The sequence below is a fragment of the Taeniopygia guttata genome, chromosome 8 (assembly GCF_048771995.1).
Source record: "Taeniopygia guttata chromosome 8, bTaeGut7.mat, whole genome shotgun sequence".
In the NCBI taxonomy this organism is placed as follows: domain Eukaryota; kingdom Metazoa; phylum Chordata; class Aves; order Passeriformes; family Estrildidae; genus Taeniopygia; species Taeniopygia guttata.
In genome coordinates, this window is record NC_133033.1 from 29,939,628 (window position 1) to 29,961,574 (window position 21,947).

At 47.9% G+C, this 21,947-nt stretch overlaps 1 long non-coding RNA gene across 9 annotated transcripts in view; it reads right to left on the minus strand.

Moving 5' to 3' along the window:
• Positions 1-21,947, minus strand: part of LOC115496281 (uncharacterized) — a 96,407-nt gene that overhangs the window by 62,755 nt on the left and 11,705 nt on the right. The window contains exons 1-4 of one of the 9 annotated variants that reach the window (XR_012057220.1): positions 20,775-21,466; positions 20,451-20,656; positions 17,680-18,912; positions 13,962-14,010 (exon numbers count right to left, since the gene is read on the minus strand). The exons of 1 other annotated variant lie outside the window; for it this stretch is intronic. This is a non-coding gene — a long non-coding RNA (uncharacterized lncRNA). 7 more of the 9 variants (XR_012057214.1, XR_012057219.1, XR_012057215.1 and 4 more) reach the window with 7 other exon arrangements.

Consider the following 21,947-nt stretch of genomic DNA (forward strand, 5'->3'; position numbering starts at 1 on the left):
AAGGAGATGAAACAGAGGCTGATTAAGTTAAGAGTAATAAAGTGGATATTTATTAAAGTGCCTTCACTTTATATCTTTATATATAAATATTTATTAAAACATTTATCTATTTCTATATAAATAAATTTATTATATAGGATATATTATCTATTTTTAATATTTTATTTATTTATTTATATGTAGAGCCTTCAAAGGCCACACCTTGGCAGTACTGGAGCCACAGTTGTGACTCTGCCTGGGTGGCTCCAATCTGGAAGCAAAAGAGAGCTTGGTCACGAGATCTCACATTTTTATAAGTTTTAGTCCATTTGCATACAGGAGTTAACTGTCCAATTAATAGCTTCAAATTATGAAGTTTCATCCTCCTTGCTTGTTTGCCCTCCCTCCTCTTCTCTCGTTGTTTATGCTTTGGGCATGAAGTTTGAAGTGATTGTCCTTCAGCCTCCAGCTAGAATAGGATTGATTTGTCTTCACCACCCCGTGAAAAGATCCCAGTAACATTTAATATAAAGCTAAAAGCTGCACACCAAAGCAGAACAGAAAAACTTAAAACCTAAGGTATCGGGAAGACAAACAACTTCACTTTGAATGCCCCCCTCCTTCTTCTTCCCACAGCTTTAAATCATCAAATATATGGTATGGAACATCCCTTGGGTCACTTGGGGTCAGCTGTGTCCCCTGCCAGCTCCTTGTGCACTCCTCACTGGTGGGGCAGTACAAGGAGCAGCAGAGGCCTTGGATCTGTGTGAGCTCTGCTCAGCAGCAACAAAAACATCCCAGTGTCATCAAAACATCCAAAACACAGCCCCACAGCAGCCACTGGGAAGAAAATTAACTCCATCCCAGCCAAAACCAGCACACCATCTTGTAGTCTTTCACAGATAAGGAAATATCTCCTTCATCTTCTTAGCAAAATTCTCTCCCCCCCTCCCCTGCTGACAGAGTGTAATTCTCCAAATCTGCAGTTTCGAGTGAAAGCGAATCTGATTTTGACTCAGGCTCCAGATGGGTCGAGCTGTAAAGATATTGTCATGTGAAAGATTAGGCGCTAGCTTAGACAAAGAGGTGTTCAGCTGCAAGCTTAATAGCCTCTGAAACAGCAACTGCCACCAAAGAGCTTCCAGGTACTGATATTGCTATCCATAATAACCACGGGATTGCAACAGATGATGGAAAGGCTGGAAACTCCCCGTGGGATTCAGGACTCTGCACAGAAAGCTGCAAAGCCCAGCCAGAGCTCAGAGTCCTCTCAGGGTGCCTTTATCCACGAGTGACAGTCAGAGTGGAGTTGCCAGAGGGGTGGGAGGCTGTGCAGGGACCCCCGTGCAGCTGACCTGCAGCTCCTCAGGGCTGGGGACCTGGGACAAAAGGCATGGAAAATGCAGGAGCAGGGTCAATCCCACCCATCCAAGCTACTGAGCACCCCCTGCTTTCCTCACAACGCTGAGCCTCGCACAAGGCTCAGCACTTACGTGGCCAAAGCAAAATTAAGTGAAGGAGAGATGGAAAATCAGCAATTGCAGCACCAGGCCTTGGATGGAATTGTCACCTCCTGCCCAGAAATCCCAGTTTGAGAGCTGGGAAGAATCCTACTGTGCACACTGAGTTGGCCTCCTGGCCCCTGCAGCTCAGAGTTGTAGGTCTCAGACTCAAAGAGAAAACAGAACATTTCTAACCAGGCAGAAGCCTGAGAAAGTGCTGAGAAAGAATGTAATAAGTTCTTTATCTTTCTTGTTGTTCACGTTGTTTATAGTTAAGTTCTACCACTGTGCATCATGCACTGTACACCAAGGGTTTGAGATGTTTTCACTTCAGGACCAATAGAGTTGGTCTGCACGAAGCTCTGTATAAAAGAGCAATGTATATTGAAGTAGACAAGGTATAAATATTATTATAATAATGTTGATATGTATGTTTATTTTTAAAAGATTTTTTTATATTGGTGTGAGACCTAGCTAATTAAATAGATAATTTAATTATGATTTTTTTTTAGTTTGGTTATATTTTTTGTAATTGTTGTAAGGCTTTATGCATAGATATTGAACTGATGGAAAGGTGTATGTAATACATTTTATTAAAGTCTTTATACCTATGTTTATGTATTAATAAAAGAAAATTAATTGGGTTTGTTCTTTTGGCTTTTTTTTCTTGTAGAGTTGTATGTTTGGTATTTGCTGGACATGGAGTTTGTCAGATGGGTGCCAGGAGTGTTGAATGAGGCTTGTCAGGACCTACAAACCCAGCAGCTGGTGCAGCAAGCCAAGCTGAGCCCCCTTCCAAAAATCCCAAACTACCACCATGACACCAATAGTTCTGTGTTAAAAAAAAACCCAACTTCCTCCTAAAGAAATATTGCAAAGGGAGAAACTTATTTGCTGCTTCACAGAGCTCCTGGAGAATGAGCATTCTCAGGGATGAAACAAGGGCTGTGGACAGCAGGAAAAGCTCTGTGCACCTGTAAAATGCCATGAAAGAGAATCCAGTGTAACTACAGGTGACCAGAGACAGCTCAAACTGGGAGATGCCTCAGCATCCCTTCCACTGCATCCTAGAAAATCCTGCTGGCTGAAAAATCCTGCATCCCTGAAAAGATGCCAAGCTGGGAGCAAAGAGCTGGGCTTCCAGGGTGTGGGAATCCAGGGCTTCCCTCTGGCTGCCCTGGCAGGTCTGGGACCCTGGCAGGGGTCAGGAACCCCCCTGGACAGAGCCCCCAGAGACACTGTCTGTGATCTCTGTCCAGGGAAAAGAGTTTTCAATCTTACAGGATGAATTACCAGCTCTGAGTGTTTGATATAAGTAATAATTAAGTGTGACACGGGTGCAAAAGTAAAATTTTAGGATTCTAGATTAGGGGTCCAAAGGGGACAAGATGGAGGAAATTGGGTGTGTCTTGTCCTTTTTCTCCTTCTTCATGCCCTCCATGTTTCACTGTGGTGTTGGCATTTTTCTGTTGGTTCAGGCTGGGGACACACTGTCCAACGTAGGTGACAGATATTGGCACGTTATTGTAAATCCAGCACAGGTAGTTTGTGGTATTTAATGTTTGTACCATCCCACTGAGGGCAGAGCCCCACACGCTGCCCTGCAGGACAGAGCTGCGGCAGGGCAGCAGAACATGTTAGAGATAAACAGAATAAACAACCTTGAAACCAGCACAGATGAATTATGGCTTCTGCTTTGGCAGTGGGGCAGAAAGACAGAGACTTTCTACAATCTCGGAATCATCAATACCTCAGATTCCCACACCAGGGCATCCCATCCATCACTGGGGAGGCACAATCCTTCAGGGCACACTGGGGGCACAGATGTAACCCATGAGTCTCACGCCACCATCACCCAACCCACCAACACCCCCTGCCCAGCCCACGTCCCCACTGAAGTGTCACTGCCCAGCCCCGTGGAAAACAAATGTCCAGAGGGAGGGGGATGCTATTTTTTTTACCTCAGGTTAATGAATCTGTTCTGCTGGGTAAGGAGTCACGCGTTACACGTGGAATTGTGGAGTTCAGCAGTATTCCCTGGCACAGCCATGCAGGTAGAGCTGGGAACCACTAAATTAACCCTGGCAAAGCAAACACCATGGCTTTGGGAAAATGACAACAATAAAAAGGCAATATTTATAGGAAATGCTGCAGCACAGCCAAAACACGCAGAGCTTAAAATGAGGACTGCTTTCCCTGTTATCCATCTTGCCTCATGTCCAAGAAGCCAAAAATGATCAGGCTAAAGGCACACTCTTATTTTTTTCCTGATGGATCATGCAAATATGTTGCTACTGGACATGAAATGAGTACATGGAAGCATGGTGGTGAGTTCAAAAGAGAAAAAAAAAAATTTTATTTCTAACCTCACAATATAGAGAGCTTTAAAAGCAAGAGTGGATTGGAGGATGAAACTGGCACCTCCCCAGGCACACTGGTCAAACCAACAGTCCTTCAATTATCTCCTACAAATAAGAATGTAAAACAATCATTGTTTACATGAACAGTGCATGAGAACTTTAGTAGAAATATGTAAACATCAGAATGTATAGAAAACTTTTAAAATAACTTTAAAACTTTCAAAATAACTGTAAAAGAAAACTTAACACTTTTAAAAGTCAGGGCAACACAAATACAACATTACTATAGACTTACACCACATTGACACGTACACAAATGTAGTTGAGGGGTTTTTACACAGACAGCAGGAGGAAAGTTTAGCTTCCCTAAGTTCACTTTAGGAAACCAGATCACACATCTGATGAAGTGTGGGATAAACTTTCATGTGCAACTCTTTGTTGCAGTCGGTGATGAATAGATAATGGGGTTTAAGGGCTCTGGAAAGGTCACCTGCACCATCTCCTCATCCTAAAACAGGAGCCATAAACCATCTCTGTGCCTCCCCCTGTGCACACTTTCATATTTGTGGAGCATCCAGCACAAAAGAGCTCCTTGCTGATGGACACTTTGATGATTTAAGTGTTAAATAACAGATAGGTGCTATTTATGTGGAAATTATGTGTGTTGGGACAGAGACAAGAAAGCAGCATTTTCTCCAGTGCCTCTGCCTGCCTCACCTGCACTCTCACTGCTCATCCATCTCCCAGGATTGCCTGGAACATTGCTCATGCAGGAGCATTTTCAAACAGCTCACATTTTCTTTAGAAAGTCAACCTGTTCAGTAATGGCTCGTTCTGCTCCTCCCACCCCCTGCTGCAATACTCTCCTGGGACCAAGAGGGGAGAAGATTCAGCCTGCACTGGAAAACAGCTTTATGTACATTAAAATATCACCACTTGCAAGGCTGATGCCACTGCAACCTGCAAAGCCAGAAATAGCAGCTTTTTCCCAGGGGAATAAAGAAGGACAAATTTCCAGCCTCCCAGAAGGGCTCAAGGAATGCAGGTGCACTTGGTCCTGCAGTGCCACAATCTGCAACAGCAAAAATGTTACCAGAAGGATGGAAAAACATTGGCTGAGGTCATTATATTTTATATAATGTCCTTGTACAGTGGATCTGCAACTCAAAGATTAAAATAAAGCATTTTACAGAGATCAAAGTGATAATCCCACGTCGATCATTTTCCAAAACATTGAAAGAACTTGGTGATGAAGCATTTGGTGGTGTCAGGGACCTCTACAGAGTGCTTGGGTAGAAAACAAAGAAATCACAGAATTACTTGGATTGGAAAACACCTTAAAATTCATCTTATTCCAACCCAGGGACACATTCCCCTAGGACTTATTTGCACAGAGCCTCACTCAAACTGGCTTTAAACACTTTCAGGGATGGGCAGTATTTCCCTGCAACCAGCCTCAAAATTACAAATAAAGACCTCAAAAATCTTTACACTACCTCCTTTCCCACGATAATCAAAATCCATATTTCCATTTTCAAACAAAACCAGTTTTTCCCACCCACAAAGGTGCAGGATTCCTGGCTCTGCCACAACCATCTCTTAAAACTCATTTAAATCATTCCAGCCTGCATGTGCAGAGGCTTAGACACTTCCAAAGTTATGCAAAGAATTGGGACAACCAGGCAAGCAGACATGTCCAAGAACACTCTGGTGTCTTGTAGGGTTAGAAGATGATGGCAGGAGTGCAGCCCATCCCTCCCAGAGGTTAGAGGGGACAGGGAGCTGTCACAAACTGGCTGTTGGCAGTGGGAAGGGTGATGAAAAAACAAGGATGAGTCTTGCACAGGCCTTTTCCTTCCCACACTGAAGGAATTGCATGGAGAATATGGGTGTGGATCCTCCTGTGCTTACAGAATCATACCCCAAAAAGCTGGAGTGCAGCAAGGAGAGCCAAAGTGCCCAGGGCACGGGGAGCAGCTGACTCTTCCCTCAGGGGTCAAAAAGGCAGCAAAAATTGCCTAGGACACATCAGGAGGTCTCTCCAGCCACTCTGAGACACAAAGGGAGGGCAAATCAAAGCCAGCCCTAAATTCATCCCTTCCCCTGTTGCTTTCCAGCTCTTGTGGCCCCCCCCAGGAAAGCACTGGCAGAGCAGCAGCTCTCTCCAGGAGACAGATCAGGACTGCCAAGGACTAACACCCATCACAATTCTTCATGCACCAAGCTTTGGAGATTTTTTGGAGATCCACATGGCTGTAGGAGCAGCAGCCAGGCCCACAGAGGGATGTGCCATGTGACTGCATCACCTTTTGGGAAGAATTTACTGTTCTCTGCCCCAGGAAACCTGGAGGGGACAGGGCTCCTTCAACACCCCAGCAACTGAGCTTAAGCAAGCAGCCAGATTTTTAGGTGGGAAGCAGCCAAAAGTGCCCCAGGAGTTAAAACCAAGAGTGACTAACTCCAGCTATCATCTGCCTCTCGGTGCCATCACTGCAGCACACGGTTTTGCCTTTTTGCTGGCAAGATGAGAGCCTCAGAGAAGCCAAGCAGAGATTTTCACCGAGCAGAAACCACTCTTGGGTGACTTTCAGTGACCTTCCCAGTCCTCCCAGAGACACTCAGGAGTGCACCCACACCCCCTCCCCATCACTCTGCCATGGCTGGGGCTGGAGCCCTTTTGGCAGCCCCTAGATCCAAGCTGATGGAAAATGCACTGGATGCAAGAGGAGAGCACAGTGGCACTGCTGCAGAGCAGGAGCTGGATGCAGCAGTGGCAGCAGCAGCAGCAGCAGCAGGAAGCACCAAATTCCCATTTAAATAAAATGCCAAAAGGCAGTCAGCGAAAGTGACATTTATGGTGTTACTACAAATGCATTCAGTGGGAAGCTGAGTAGCAGAAGCAGGTTGGGGGGAAAAAACAAGCTGTAGTGAAAACTGCCATCTGTATATTGTGCCCCATTTTTAATATTCTGTATTCTCATAAAAAGTGTTGTTTCTGTCACTATTCAATCTCCCAAACTCACATGGAACACTGTTAAAAGTCAGCAGTGTGTGAAATGGTATTTTAAAATAAATGAAACCCGCTCGCAAAGCTGCGGAGGAATATTGCAATGCCAGGGTGCTGACAGACAGGCATTGAAAAGTAACAACCGTTATCATCTTAAAGCAAAGCGGATTAAATAAAAACCCACAGCTAGTGGTGCATTACCAAGTCTGATATTGACACAGCTGCCGTGGTGGTTATTTTTCATTGTCTCATCAAGACAAAGCATCACGGGATATCAATCTTCCCTCTGTCAGGCCATGCCTGCTGTAAAGTTTTTCGTTTACATTTTCATTATATCCCTTTTATCTCAGCTGCCAGCAAAAAAATATATATATGTATTTTATATATATACACATGCATCTACACATATATATATGTGTGTGTGTGTTTGTGTGCATCTGTAAGTGTGCATGTGTGGATGTACTTTTAGGAATGCTGAGACTGGTTCACCTTTAACATTGCCAAGACATGATCTCCAGCCGTGAGGGTGTTCCCAAGACAAAGCAAACCCCAACTTGGTGAGCTGCAAGGACTGGGTTACATCCCCTCCAGCTGGGGGTGGGGCAGAGGCGAGTTGGTAAAAATCTGACATTTTTAAAAGTGTGATCCCCTGTGTGCTTTCTAGCCAAGAAATCCAACCCACACAGCTGCCAGTGCTGGTGAAAACATCCCTTCCTGTAACCATGTTTTCCTGGGTGGACCAGCCTCATCTGTTCTGCTACCAAGCTCAGTTTGGGGCATGGAGAAGAAGAAAAAAATGAAGCAGAAATTGTAATTCTCCTTGGAGGGCACTGGCTGTCTTATCAATATTAGGAGCTGTTACATTTCTCACTATCTCTGCAGGCTGGTCTCTTCATCTGATCATTCTATGCACTTCTGTCCATCTTTAACTTTTCCAGCCTTGCAGCACCACCCAAGTGTTTGCAGGAGAGCCTTGCCAGGGCAGAGAACTCCCCCTGCGCATCCCAGAGCTCACCTGCCCTTTCACTCCCAATAACAACCCTGTTTTTTCGAGGCATGGGACAGAGCCAGCTGTTTGCAGCTGGCCACAGCATTCCTCAGAGCAACAGGGATTGCAGGGGAAAAAAAGAGAAAAAAAAAAGAAATAAATAAAAAAAAAGGGAAAAAAAAGTGTTTTCCCTTATTCATAAGAGAGCTCAATCTTCCAAACCTATCCCAAATAGCTGATGTGGCTGCTCCCTGCGCTTATGATTTAATTAAGTGCAGCCTACGACATTTCTGTTCTTGCGCCTCCTCGCAGCGCTGCCCGTACAGCCCTTCAAGAATAGGAACTCTGGGAAACGTAGTTCGGACAGGGAACACGGGGCTAAAGCAGCCGCAGGATGCTGCCAGTGCCCTGGGAGAGCTACAAAACGGGCAGAATAAACAGCCAAGCTCCTTGGGAAGGGGCTGCAAACAGGCAAGTGTGGAAGTGACCACCAGAAAAACCCCAACACCTCGCTCCTGTGTGCAGAACAAACCCCTCTTCCTTTCCTCAGCTCCCAAATCCTCTGCAGTGTTGGGCACACAGCTTTGCACCAGCCCATGGGTGTTGTCTCTCTGGTTGCAGCTCCCTGTGCTGGGCAGCAGGAGGGGAAGGTCGATTACACTGGCCTCAAGGCAGGAAGGGTCTCTCTGCACTGGCCTGGGTGGGAATCCAGGGCTTCCCTCTGGCTGCCCTGGCAGGTCTGGGACCCTGGCAGGGGTCAGGAACCCCCCTGGACAGAGCCCCCAGAGACACTGTCTGTGATCTCTGCCCATGGAAAAGAGTTTTCAATCTTACAGGATGAATTACAACCTCTGAGTGTTTGATATAAGTAATAATTAAGTGTGGCATGGGTGCAAAAGTAAAATTTTAGGATTCTAGATTAGGGGTTCAAAGGGGACAAGATGGAGGAATTGGGTGTGTCTTGTCCTTTTTCTCCTTCTTCATGCCCTCCATGTTTCACTGTGGTGTTGGCATTTTTCTGTTGGTTCAGGCTGGGGACACACTGTCCAACGTAGGTGACAGATATTGGCACGTTATTGTAAATCCAGCACAGGTAGTTTGTGGTATTTAATGTTTGTACCATCCCACTGAGGGCAGAGCCCCACACGCTGCCCTGCAGGACAGAGCTGCGGCAGGGCAGCAGAACATGTTAGAGATAAACAGAATAAACAACCTTGAAACAGCACAGATGAATTATGGCTCCTTCTTTGGCAGCAGGGCAGAAAGACAGAGACTTTCTGCAATCTTGGAATCACCAATACCCACAGATTCCGACACTTGGGTGGGTTTTCCCCATCAGGGATCCTCCAGAAAGCTCATCAGCATCACTGGCACTTGTCCCAAGGTGAAGCCTTCACTGCTGGGGACCACAGAGCAAGGCAAAGCAATCACAGAATTCACAGAATTCACAGAATCACTGGGTTGGAAGAGACCTTCAAGATCAGTGAATCCAACCCAGCCCCAACACCTCAACTAAACCCTGGCACCCAGTGCCACATCCAGGCTTTGTTAAACACACCCAGGGATGGTGACTCCACCACCTCCCCGGGCAGGGCATTCCAGAACTTTATCACCCTTTTTGTAAAATCTTCTTCCTAATATCCAACCTGTATTTCCCTTGGTGCAGCTTGAGGCTGTGTGCTCTGGTCTGTCAGTGCTGCCTGGAGACAGAGCCCAGCCCCACCTGCCCACAGCCACCTTCCAGGGGCTGCAGAGAGTGACAAGGTCACCCCTGAGCCTCCTTTTCTCCAGGTTGAGCACCCCCAGCTCCCTCAGTCATTCAATTCCTCCTCCCACCTTCCCTGCCTCAGTTTACCCAGTGCTGAGGAGAGTATCCCTGGGCACTCCACAATCCCACTCTTCCCATTTCCCTGCTGAAAAGCCCCTGGCAGAAAGGCCCATCCCACCCAAGAGCTCCACAACCCTGGGATGTGTGTCCTTGATCCTCCTGCCAGGAGCATTCCCTCTCCATCCCCCCTAATTTTTCCTTCTTCCAAACAACAACCAGCCTTCCCAAGGTGTTTCCATTTCAAGAGAGGATCATTAACCCCTACAAAAGGAAAACTTCTGGCGGTTCAGCCATGCTCCAGCCCTCACCACCGCATCACTCCGGGGTCAGCTGTGCTCCTGTCCGCTGGCACCCAGCCCAAATTCCAGCCCAGGTCCCGCCCCTGCAGCCCGGGACCGCAGAGCATCAGCATTTCCACCTTCTGCACAGCAAAGGGTTACACCCGCTCTTCCAGCAGCATTCCCTCTCTCTCTCTCCCTCTCTTCGAGCAGCAGCAATTGCCATTCTGCATCCTTAATAGCAGCGTAATCAAAAGTTATGATGCATTTTTCAGTAATCACAAGAAATGATCCCCACTTAGCGTTAAGTAAAGCAAATTTGCCACTGGAAGGATGAAAAAAAAAAAAAAAGAAGAAAAAGGAGAAGTCAAAAGCATTTCAATTTTCATTTGAAACGAATGAGTCAGAGTCAATTTGGTAAAGCAGTTAACAGCAGCTGTGCTCCCCTTCCCAGCCCCTTAACAGGTACAATTTGCTTTTAACAAACAACCTCGCAGAGGTCTCTGGCACCATGTTAACACAGTGGCATTCAACCCCTCTTGCTGTTGTGTATTTAAATTGGGTAATAGAGTCAGGCAGAGGAGATCCACCATGAATCTTAAGAAGTGCAATTTGACAGCATCTTAAAACAACAACAACAACAAAAAAAAGTGGGGGGAGCCTTTATAAAAAAATAATAAATGAGTTTGAGAGCAGCTTTTGTTGGGTTATTGCAAAGCAGCATATTAAAAACAACAGAAATCCCAGAAAGCCCCAGCATGGCAAGAAGATCCCAGCAGGATCCCAAACCTGGGGTTCTGAGCACTCAGGGCAACTCCATTAAGAGCTCTGCAAAGCAGGGAAGGACATTTGGCAGCCAAAGCATCCCCAGTCTGGGTGTATTTGGGGTACTTTGCCCTACACCAAGAGATTCAGTGGAAGGCTGTGTGTCAGAAGAAAAGAAAATCAAAAAAATCAAAACACAACAGAGCTGCACAACCCATGCTAAGCTTGTCCCAACCCCTCAGGGCATCCCACAATCTCATGATCTGAGCACTTGCTTGCAGAGAGGGGAATCCCTGGGCTGGAAGGAAAAGTAGAGATATGTGATGAGCCTTCAGCACCCGTTATCCCTCCTGACCCCAGAGCAGCCCTGTCCTTCCCTCACCTCAGACTCAGGCCCTTGACAATGCCCTCATCTCACTTTTGGTCCAGACAGTCATCATCTCTCATTCATTTGTTCTTTGAAGAAATCTCATTTCATTACTTTCCAGGCCCCTGAGCTTTGTGGGGTATTACAGGAGGTCAATGAAAAATTCATGTTCTCAGTCAGTAATTGGCATTTTTGTTTCCTTTTTTTTTTTTTTCTTTTTTTAGAGGAAGGAAAGCAGAGAAAAGGATGTGAGTGGGGCAGACAGCAATGTGAGTGGGTATCTTCTGCTGGTTATTAAGATAAAGTCTCTCATATTGCTCCTGGCCACTGTGCTCTGGTGCTTGCTCCAAGCAAGTCCTATAATCCTGCATATTGAAATCTGAAAGCATTCCTGGTACTTTCATTAGAGGGACAAGTAATGAAAGCAGACTGGACACACACAATTATTACAGTGTAATCCTCTGGAAATGAAGTCAATGCAATCACCCAGCATTCTGCTTTCTTCTCATTTTTTCGACTTCAAGTAAGTGCTTCCCAAATTCCAGCTGAAGTTACTGTTACAATCAATAGCACAAGGGCTCTCAACATAAGACTCAATTAATATGATGCTTGCAAGTGCTCCCCTATTGATCCCAGGCTGGTCTGAAACCCCAGGCAGCACTGGCACCAGCTGCAGCATTAGCAAGGAAGACAAATGCAAAACTGGGGGATGCCAGCAAACTAAAAGGAGCAGCAGACCTCTTTAAGAATGGCCAAGGAAAAGAGAAACCCCCGAAAGCACGGGACACTCTCCAAAACCCAAAATCTGCCTGCCTGCAATCCACTCTGTTGGATTTGCCACCCACAAACTTGAGACCAGGATTTCACCCATCCAACCTGATGCCTTTTCAGGCTGACTTAAAAACCAAGGCAGACAAAATTAAGGGAACAAAAAGCTGTTATATTTATTGAAGGGCCTTCAGGTACATTTAGGGCAGACAAAGCCCCCCGAGGGGCTACACCCAAAATGGATGATGGGTCACAGGTTTTCACACTTTTATAAGTTTGGTCCATTTGTATACTAGGGGTAAATTTCCAGTTATAGTTTCAGGTAATGAAGTCTTTACCCCAAGTTTGCTCTCCCCAGGTCACTTTTGTTTCTCAGGGCCTGAGGCAGTGAGGTGTCCTTGACTGCCAGGCCTGGAGAGGAACTGTTGTGTCTGCCCAAAATGGGAAGCAACATCTCACACTGCGTGTGGAGTTCAGAGCTAAACACTACAGAATAACAGGATCACAAATAGATGAAAAACATAAAATCCACAATCCTGAGGCACGAAACTGATGGGAAGAAGCCCAGCCCAGCCACCCTCCAGGCCCTGTCCCGCTCCCCGCGCTGCCAGCAGCGAGCTCGCTGTCAGCCAGCAGACAGATCGCTGCAGCCAGCAGCACCAAGGCCTGCCATGATTGCAGCCATTAATGCAGCGCATCTGATGCACCTCAAGGCCCCTGAGCTCGCTGACAAATGGGGAAGGGCTTCCCCACCCTGCCAAACCCCACAGACAGCAGCAGCAGGGCCAGGGACAGCAGCACCCCACAGGGACCCTGGGGATGTCCCCGGTGTGAAAAACGCCAATCACTTGGGTTTTAAAATTTTAAAAGTTTAATAATAATAAAATGGTTATAAAAATAGTAATACAATTAGAGTAATAAAGTTTAGAGTTAGGACAATTACAAGACAATAAAAAACAAAGAATTACAGACGTCCGGATGCTCTCGGACACTAAGTCAAAGTATGTCTTGTGAACAAAGAAATCACCCTTAAAACAATACACTTGTTGCATATTCATACATCCTTCATGGTTATGCATACATTCCATTCTAAACAAGAAACTCTGTCTGTTTTATGTCAACTGTTTCCTTTAATCCCCTGGTGTCTTCAAGTCTGAGCAAGGCCTGAAGAAATTAGTTTCGTCTGATAAGAAGCCATAAATTCCTCTCCTTTGGAAGATTTAGGTGTTCCTCAAAGCGAGTATCTCATCCCTAAAAAAAACTTCCCCCACATACATAGTCTTTATTTTAACATTATGTTGTAACCTAAAACTACACTTAACACAATACGTAAGAGAATTAACACAGCACAACTTTCTAACATTACACATATAATAGTCATTGTAACATTTGCGAAAAGCCAATGATAAAATACGCATTTTTCACACCTGGTAAGGACAGAGATTGACAGCTGTCAATCACAGGGGTGGTCCCAGAGATTGCAGCCCAGCAGGTTTTCTCAGTTGGAGGGTATAAAGAGGTTTGTGTGTCCTGCCCTTGCTGCAATCTTCTCTCATCAGGGTTGTCCCCAGTCCCACCAGAGAGATCATTCTACTGGCCCAGTCTCTCCTGCCTGATGCCAGGAATGCCCTTGCAATTCCACGTGTTCCCATTTGCTGCTGTTTGGGATCCACGTTTCCCCAAGGCCAGAGGAGGATCTGCTTCTCCAGACTTGTCACCTCCTCCAGGATCACCTGTCCTAAGCCACATCCTCGAGCAAGGGCAGCCACCCACTGGCAATTCCCTGGGACACGGGCTTCCCTTGAGCTTCTGTGACTCCAATCCCAGTTCCAGGTTCTCCTGGTACCACCTGTTCCACAGGGTGGTAAGGCACTGGAGGAGGCTGCCCAGAAAAGCTGTGGATGCTCCATCCCCACAAGTGTTCCAGGCAGATTGGATGGGACCTTGAACAACCTGGTCTAGTGGAACACGTCCCTGCTCATGGCAGGGAATTAGAACTGGGTGATGCTTAAGGTGCTTTCCAACCCAAACAATTCCAGCATTCCCTGGTACCACAGCCTGCCCCATGGCTGCTCCCTCTGGGCAGGGGGAGCGCTGCCCTGTGCTTTTCTCTACTCACCATCCCTTTGTACTTCCTTCCAGCTGCCTTTTGTCCATCACCTCGTGCACTAAAAACCAGAGAAATCACAATTTTAGCACCTCAACTGAAGATACAAACCATTCCATGACAAAGCAAAACCCTCCCCATTCCCTACCCAAACCTGCTGCCTGACTTCCAGAGATCAGCCAAGCCCCACTGCAGCCTCCAGGCCTGATTTACCTGGGGTGAGGCTTTCCTGCTTGCCCTACAGAGCTCGTGGCTCCCCTGCCATACCCCTGGCAGGAGAGAAAAGCCAGACAGGCATCGCTCCAGCATCATCTGCTCCTCAGCCACAGTGACGTCTCCTTGCCAGCAGCTGCAACCCGGGCTCTGGGCAGGGGGGAGGCATTCAGGCAACCTGAAGGTGGACACTTAGCACATTTATTACCTGCTTATTAGATACCAGGCTCCCATTATGATGAAGTGGCTGAGTGATGGCTCCCGCCAGCTCCCGGTGCTCAGCAAGGATCTCTAATTCCATTTTGCACGAGCTGGGCCAAGGCGAAATCGTTTCCGAGAGGAAGGAATAAGCAGTTGTTTTTCTCCTGCATCCAAAACAATCTGACCCTCTGCACAATCTCAGCAGGACCTTTCCTGCATGCACTGTCTCTCCTCCTGGCCACGTGAGTGGTTTAGATTAGGTATTAGAAAGATATTAGGTTTAGATTAGATATTAGAAAGAAATTCTGCCCTGTGAGGGTGGGGAGGCCCTGGCACAGGGTGCCCAGAGAAGCTGTGACTGCCCCATACCTGGAAGGGTTCAAGGGCAGGTTGGATGGAACTTGGAGAAACCTGGGATAGTGGAAGGTGCCCTGCCCATGGCAGTTTCACCCTGAACAAAAGGACTCATGCCAAGCTCTGCAGTAAAAATACCACATCCATGAGCCTCCCAGTAGAAAAACTGCAGATGGGAACAGGTATCACGGGGTTAAAAAGTCATTAGATGGTGCAAAGGCTTTTCTGGGAGTGGAGACAGCCTTGAAAGACATTCCAGAAAACTGAAACCCCAGAGAGATGATTTGCATAGCAAAATTATAAGAAGATAAGGAAATCCTTAATTGTCCCACAAAACCACTGCTCAGCTCTTTTTTGTCTTCCAGAAAACTGCAATCCAGGAAGGAGATGATTTTGCAAAGCAAAATTACAAGGAAATTCTTAATCGTTTCACAGAACCACTGTTCAGGTCTTCTAAAGGCTGTAGTGAGAGTCACAGCCCAACAGGAGGATGGCTTTGGGTGCCTCTCCTGAGGGCTGTCATTCCTCCTGAGATAATTTCTTCTGTATTCCTCAGTTCTGTAGAAACCTGTCCCAATATCCTTTATCCCTCCCTCAGGCCAGATTAAAAACTACGTGCAGGGGCAGAAAGTTCAAAGAATAAAGAAGCTGCATTCTTACCCAGCCACTCCCAGACTGGGTGCTTTACACGTTCTTGGGCTTTTTCTGCTAAATTTGATCAGTGAAAGCAATCCCTGCATGCACGTCCAGCAGAAATGCCCAAGCTTTGCTAAGCAGAGATATTCCATCATCATTCAGCTGTGTTGGTAGGAAAGGCATTCCCATGCTGTGGTTTCACAAGTGGCACTGACTGAGGGCAGGCAGCAGCATCACTTGTCCTGAGCGACACAGGGCAACTCCTTGGCTGAGGGACACTGGCTGAGAGGTGTGGGACTCCAGAGCTTCCCTCTGGCTGCCCTGGCAGGTCTGGGACCCTGGCAGGGGTCAGGAACCCCCCTGGACAGAGCCCCCAGAGACACTGTCTGTGATCTCTGTCCATGGAAAAGAGTTTTCAATCTTACAGGATGAATTACAAGCACTGAGTGTTTGATATAAGTAATAATTAAGTGTGGCACGGGTGCAAAAGTAAAATTTTAGGATTCTAGATTAGGGTCCAAAGGGGACAAGATGGAGGAAATTGGGTGTGTCTTGTCCTTTTTCTCCTTCTTCATGCCCTCCATGTTTCACTGTGGTGTTGGCATTTCTCTGTTGGTTTAGGCTGGGGACACACTGTCCAACGTAGGTGACAGATATTGGCACGTTATTGTAAATCCAGCACAGGTAGTTTGTGGTATTTAATGTTTGTACCATCCCACTGAGGGCAGAGCCCCACACGCTGCCCTGCAGGACAGAGCTGCGGCAGGGCAGCAGAGCATGTTAGAGATAAACAGAATAAACAACCTTGAAACCAGCACAGACGAATTATGGCTTCTGCTTTGGCAGCGGGGCAGAAAGACAGAGACTTTCTACAATCTCAGAATCATCAATACCACAGATTCCGACAGTGAGGTGCCTTGTGACCCTTGGAGGCTGGCACGTGTCAGTTCTTGGTGGCCAAGCTGCCTGCAAACCAAGCAGAGTCACTGGTGTCAACAGTCCAGAGAGAACTGCTCGGGGGCTTTTACCTCCCTCCAGCTTCACCCAAACTCTTTTCTGCAAACTCTTTTCCACCAGGCCCCCACTTCACCATTCCAAAGGAATATTCACACAGAGACAGACGGGGTGAGGAGCCTGATTCCCAGAGAGCTGAGCACAGAGAGGTTGCTGTGAGAGAGATGAACACCTGCCCCCCCTTAGGGATGGGCTCCGTGCTCCAAGTTTCAAGTTTCCCTCCCATCGCTGGAGGGCCCGGAGCCCCAGCCCGGGGGAGGACCACACGTTCTACATGTCCCTGCTGAGCTGTTACACATTTCTGCTGTGTTCCTCAGGCAGAGGACTCTGCTAGCAGCAAGCAGGAGAGGAGCTGCCATCTGGGACTGCATGTGCTTCCCAGACAGATGGCTGCCTATTCTGGTCGTGTTTTATTTCGAGCAATGGTTCATACAGCAACAGCGCTAGTGTGAAAATGGGATGTGACAAGATGCGTATTGCTTGCACCTTCTGGAAAGTTCAGATAAAACCAAGATGTACAGGATGTAAGAATCAATATAATTAGGTAATTAAGAGAAGTGAAAGCCCCCTGGTTTAATGCTGCATTGTACTGGTGCATGTTGCAGGCTGTGTATGTGTGTGTGATATGGAACATGCATATGTATGGTTCCACATTTGTGCATGTCCCCACTGCAAAACCAGTGAGAAATAATGAATGTATACATCCAGCCATTAAAATAAACACAGCTACCTGCTCCAGCAGGCATTTCAGACAGAAGTGCTGACAACCACACACTCTCTCACCATTTTCACAGGGCAGGAAATTCCCTCTGTCGTGCTGGAGCAGGACACAGGGCAAGGTCCTGGTTCTGCCCCCATTCCTCAAACATTTTTTTCCTGCATTCTGCATTGCAGAACACCAACATCTAGAAATGTCAGCAGAAAGAAGAGCAGCATCACATGCACAGGCTCTTACTAGCTAAGTTGGGGTCATTGCCTTGCTCTCTACCGAGTCAGGAATCCAGCTCTGGGCAGTACAGGGACACACATCCACAGAGAGCTTGACACATTCCCAAGTACACGGAAGTGGCGAAACACAGCTATAAAACCTGTTTCCAAGTTGTTTTGCAGCTCAGGTTGCAATGAAGGTTTGAACTGAATGTGTTAAAAGCCACTGGTCACACATATGGAGCCTGCTGGAAGCTGACTTCCCTCCCCCATGGGAGCCCTGAGCAGCTCACAGCCCAACAGCTCCCATCTCCCACACACAGGAACTCACAAACTCAAAAAGGAGGAAAAAAGATGGCAAGAAAAGAATTCAGGACAAAAGTACCTGCCCAAAAGCACAGGTTCAGGTGTAATGGGCTTCTGGAAGAGGCTGCTGCTGTGCTCAGGTACATCTGAGGCTGCACTTTCTTCACGTTCTGCTTCTTCAGCCCCAAGGGCAGCGAGGGTCCATCTCATTTTGCACCATGTGGGACTTAGGCAGAAGAGCAATTGAAAGAAAAGTATTAGTTGAGCCACGCCTCAACGTGCAAATCCCAGACAGTGAGGTCCTGTGCTCATGGCCCCAAAGCCCAGCTCCTAGGAAGCTCAAGAAAAGCAGAGATGTCCTCTAAAATAGCAATGAGGAGCTGTGTCTATAATCAAAGTTCATTAAAATGGGCTAATGCAGAGCAGCTGGTGGTGAAAGACCCAAATGGAGTGTAGCATGCTGAGGTTATCAGCATATAAAGTCTCTGCAAAGTTATTATCAGGCAGGCAAGAGAAAATTATGCAGCTCTCCTAAGATTAAACTGCAGGACTGGGACTCAGTAAGGGGTGGGTGGCAGTCAATGCAGGATTCCTGTGTCCTGTGCAGGGACACCAAATCATACCCCGAGATAAACTCAGGGATGCACAAGAGGGAAAATTCAGCTGAGGAGCAAGAGATGAGCCAAGCAGGTCAGAGCACCCTGCAGGCAGGGATCCAAGGGTCAGCAAGTGAAAAACCTGCCACCTCCACGCCCCCATCACCAACTCTGAGTCAGCAAATGGGGTTTTTGTACTTGCAGTTCCCAAAGTACAGCCAAAAGGACGTCGCGTAGAAACCAGACCATGTTCGGGGAGTTTTGGCAACTCTGTCTTTTTATCACTTTGCAGCTCGCTGGGTGTCACTCAGAGTGGAAAGCTTCGGTCCGGCTTTAGGTGTAGCTGTGATTTCACACTTCTGCCGAGGCAGGCAGGCACTTTATGTACTGCTGCTGCTGCTGCTTAATTGCTGAGGATGCTCAGGGAGGTGGGGCAGGCAGAGTTGGCTGAGCAGGGCTGGAGTGGGGAGGAAAACATCCCCACACGCGAGCGGGATTCGGGAGGAATAAATTCGGAGAGGAGCCGCAATAAATCTCCCAGCCTAGCCACTGCGGTGGGAGTTGCTTTTCCCCCTCCCCGCAACAGGGAAATTCTGCTCTTTCCACGGGGGGTGGGAAGTGGCACAGGGCTGCATTGAAATGTAAATTCACTCAAATTATTAAGCACAAGAGAGCAGCTCCTGCCAGCCCTTTGTTCCGCAGTCAGAATGTGTAATCTAGAAGAATAAATATAGTCAGATATCAGCTAAACAAAGAGACCCGGGGCCATGCATATTCAGCGACCCTCTCCCCCAGGACATCCCTTCCCCCTTTATCAGGGAGGCTCTTTCTGCAGTCAACAATTGTAGATCAAAATGCCCTCATTAACCAGGGCTGAGCTGCAAACCTCTCGCTGCTCCTTCCTGAGGGTGGGTTCCTTTATTTCTCCCCAGAAGCAGAGATGTTCCCAGCCCCTGGCTACCTCCGCTGTCCCTTCTCCCTCCGGGGGACAGGGCAGGGCTGGCCCTGGAACCCATGGGTGCTGCACTCCCATCAGAGGGATGGGATGGGGTGGCTGCGGGTCAAAGTCCCGGAGTCCAGCAGCTGTTGTGGCTCCAAAAACTGTCCCACACTTTGCTGCCATGTCCATCACTGTTCCAGCCAGGAGAACCCCCCCGAGAGAGGCCAGAAGTCACTGAATACACCCAATTCTGGCCACTTCAGAACATGCTACCTGGACAGATTGATGACCTGGAGACTCATAGAGATACTTTTTTTTAAAAACACCACCCAGAGAAACCATTTCAAATGTTTTTTTTCCCCACAAGCTCCTGACTCCCTGCAGCCACCACAGCAGCTCCAGGTCCAACAGAGACCTGCACTGCAAGTTCACCCTGTGCTGTGGTGACCAGGGATGTCCTGCTGTGTCCACTCTGGTCATAGAGGGCCAGGTGACCACACAGGCACCAAGACAAGCTGGGAACAGTGGGAGGGACAGCCTCAGTTTCCCAGAGCCCTTCCAGCAGCACCGGGGAGCTGCAAACCAAGGATTGCCTCTGCACCAAGCACAGGGAGAGGTGGCTGGAGGGGAAAAAAGCAGCAGGGGAGGAAAAGAGGGTGTTCTCCCCAGCACCTAAACACAGCTTCTCCTCTCCAGTGGTGTCAGTCTCACACCTGTCACTACCACTGAGCCTGCTGCAAGGTTTAAAAATGAGGTGGGGGAGGAGGAGGGGGAAAGAAAAAAAAAAGGAAAAAAAATCAATTTGGCTGGTTTTGAGTTATATGAATATAATAAACCCTGAGTGTCCTGCTTTTGGATGCAGTTTGTGCTTCCAATAACTCAGCAATATATTCATTAAACAAAGAGAGGTAAAAGCAGCAAGCCATTAAAAATAAAGCACCAGGAGAGGGAAGGCCATACAGGCTGTAAATATCTTTGACTCTTTTTCAACCTCCATTTTCTTATCCCTGCTCATTCACTAATTGACCTCTGGATCCTGCATCTCAGAACAGTTTCCATCACTGCACTTTGTCCTTCAACCACAGATGCAGCAAAGGATCTCAGGCACTCTCTAAATGCAGAATAACTCACAGACATCCAAAGCAGGAGACAGAGTACCTTTCCCTCATTGCCCTGGTGCTGTGCTGCAACACCCCCTGTACAAGGATACAAAACCACCAAAGATCAGGCGTCCCACGTGAAAAAAAATATGTCCAGATTTAATCTTTTTAAGCACTGGGCACAGCCCTTCTGTACAAACACACGAAATCCTACCTTCTGGTGTTTCAGCTTCATTGCACAAAGTCCACCCAGAGCTATGGAGACAGACTCTTCTTTCTGATCCATATGGAGGCGTTCTGGCCACAGGGCACTGCTCCCTTTCCTGGCCCAGGCAGGGCTCAGCTCCACGTGGCAGCCACCAGAGCCTGACGTGCTGATCCAGTCTGAGGGACAGCACACACACACTGCCACCAAACCACCTGCAAAAGGAGGCTTTCAGCAACACTCTGCAAGTCCTGAAGACCCTCCAAGTTTAATTCTAGGCCCAGCAGCTTGCCAGAAGGGTGTCTCTGACCCAGCATCTGAAGTTTTTCTTACCTTGCCCAATCTAAGGGCTTTAACTCCCCCATTAAACACTAACTCCAGTCACATGCCACAGCAGTGATTCAGAAGACAGCACCTGGCTGGCTCAGCACCTTCCAAAAGCCTCCCAAACAGCTGGGAGAGATCTCCCACTGGCAGGGAGGGAAGTGGTTACTCAGCAGGAGGCTCAGCTCCATCTCTGCAGCATCTGGTTCTTCTCTGGAGCTCATCACCCTCTGCATGGTCTCATTTCTTCACAAGTTCCAGCAGCATCTCAGAGCATCACCCAACGTGACGGCAAAACAGCAAGTGAGGCTTCCCTCACATTTTCTGTGATTAGCAAAACTGCTTGCTGGGGAGGGCAGGATTCAGTTTGGTGAGGGCACAGGGGTTTTCCTGCCCCAAAACCCATATGAGACTTCTCTATTCCTTGCCTGCAGGCACTCAGAATGCCACTTTTCCTCCTTTCTGTGGGATTTAAAAGAGCAGCCTTCTCATATTCTCAATCCCTCCCAAAGCTCACAGCATATGGCAGTTTGGAAGGAAATTGGGTTAAGAGCATAAAGGCTGTTACAGGAGTTTTGCTAAATGCTGGCTCTGCAAGGGAAACCACAGGCAAGGGACAGCCTGGGGATGTCACAGACCCTGCTGGGCCCCGGAGAGCAGAAAGCAGAGCCAGGAACTCTGTATATTAAACCTCTTTGATGAGTTCTTTGCATCCATCCTTCCCTCATCCAGCGCTGAGCAGCAGGGAAAAAAGCTCCAACAAGTTCCTGTCCCTGTGTTCTCTGAGCAAAAGCTGTCCAGCGCAAGGAGGGACAAGGTGCTGCAGCCAGGGTGGCTGGAAAGGACCTGGGGGTGCTGCTTTTGGCAAAGACCAGGTGGGCAAGAAGACCAGTGGCACCTGGGCTGGAGCTGGCACGGTGTGAGCAGCATGGCCAGGGCAGTGATTGTCCCCTGTGCTGAGGCCACACCTCAAGTCCTGGCTCCAGCTCTGGGCCCCTCACTGCAAGGAGGACATTGAGGGGCTGGAGAGTGTCCAGAGAAGGGAACAGAGCTGGGGAAGGGGCTGGAGCACCAGGAGAGGCTGAGGGAGCTGGGAGGGCTCAGCCTGGAGAGAAGGAGGCTCGGGGGGAACCTTCTCACTCTGTACAACTCCCTGACTGGAGGGTGTAGCCAGGTGGGGAT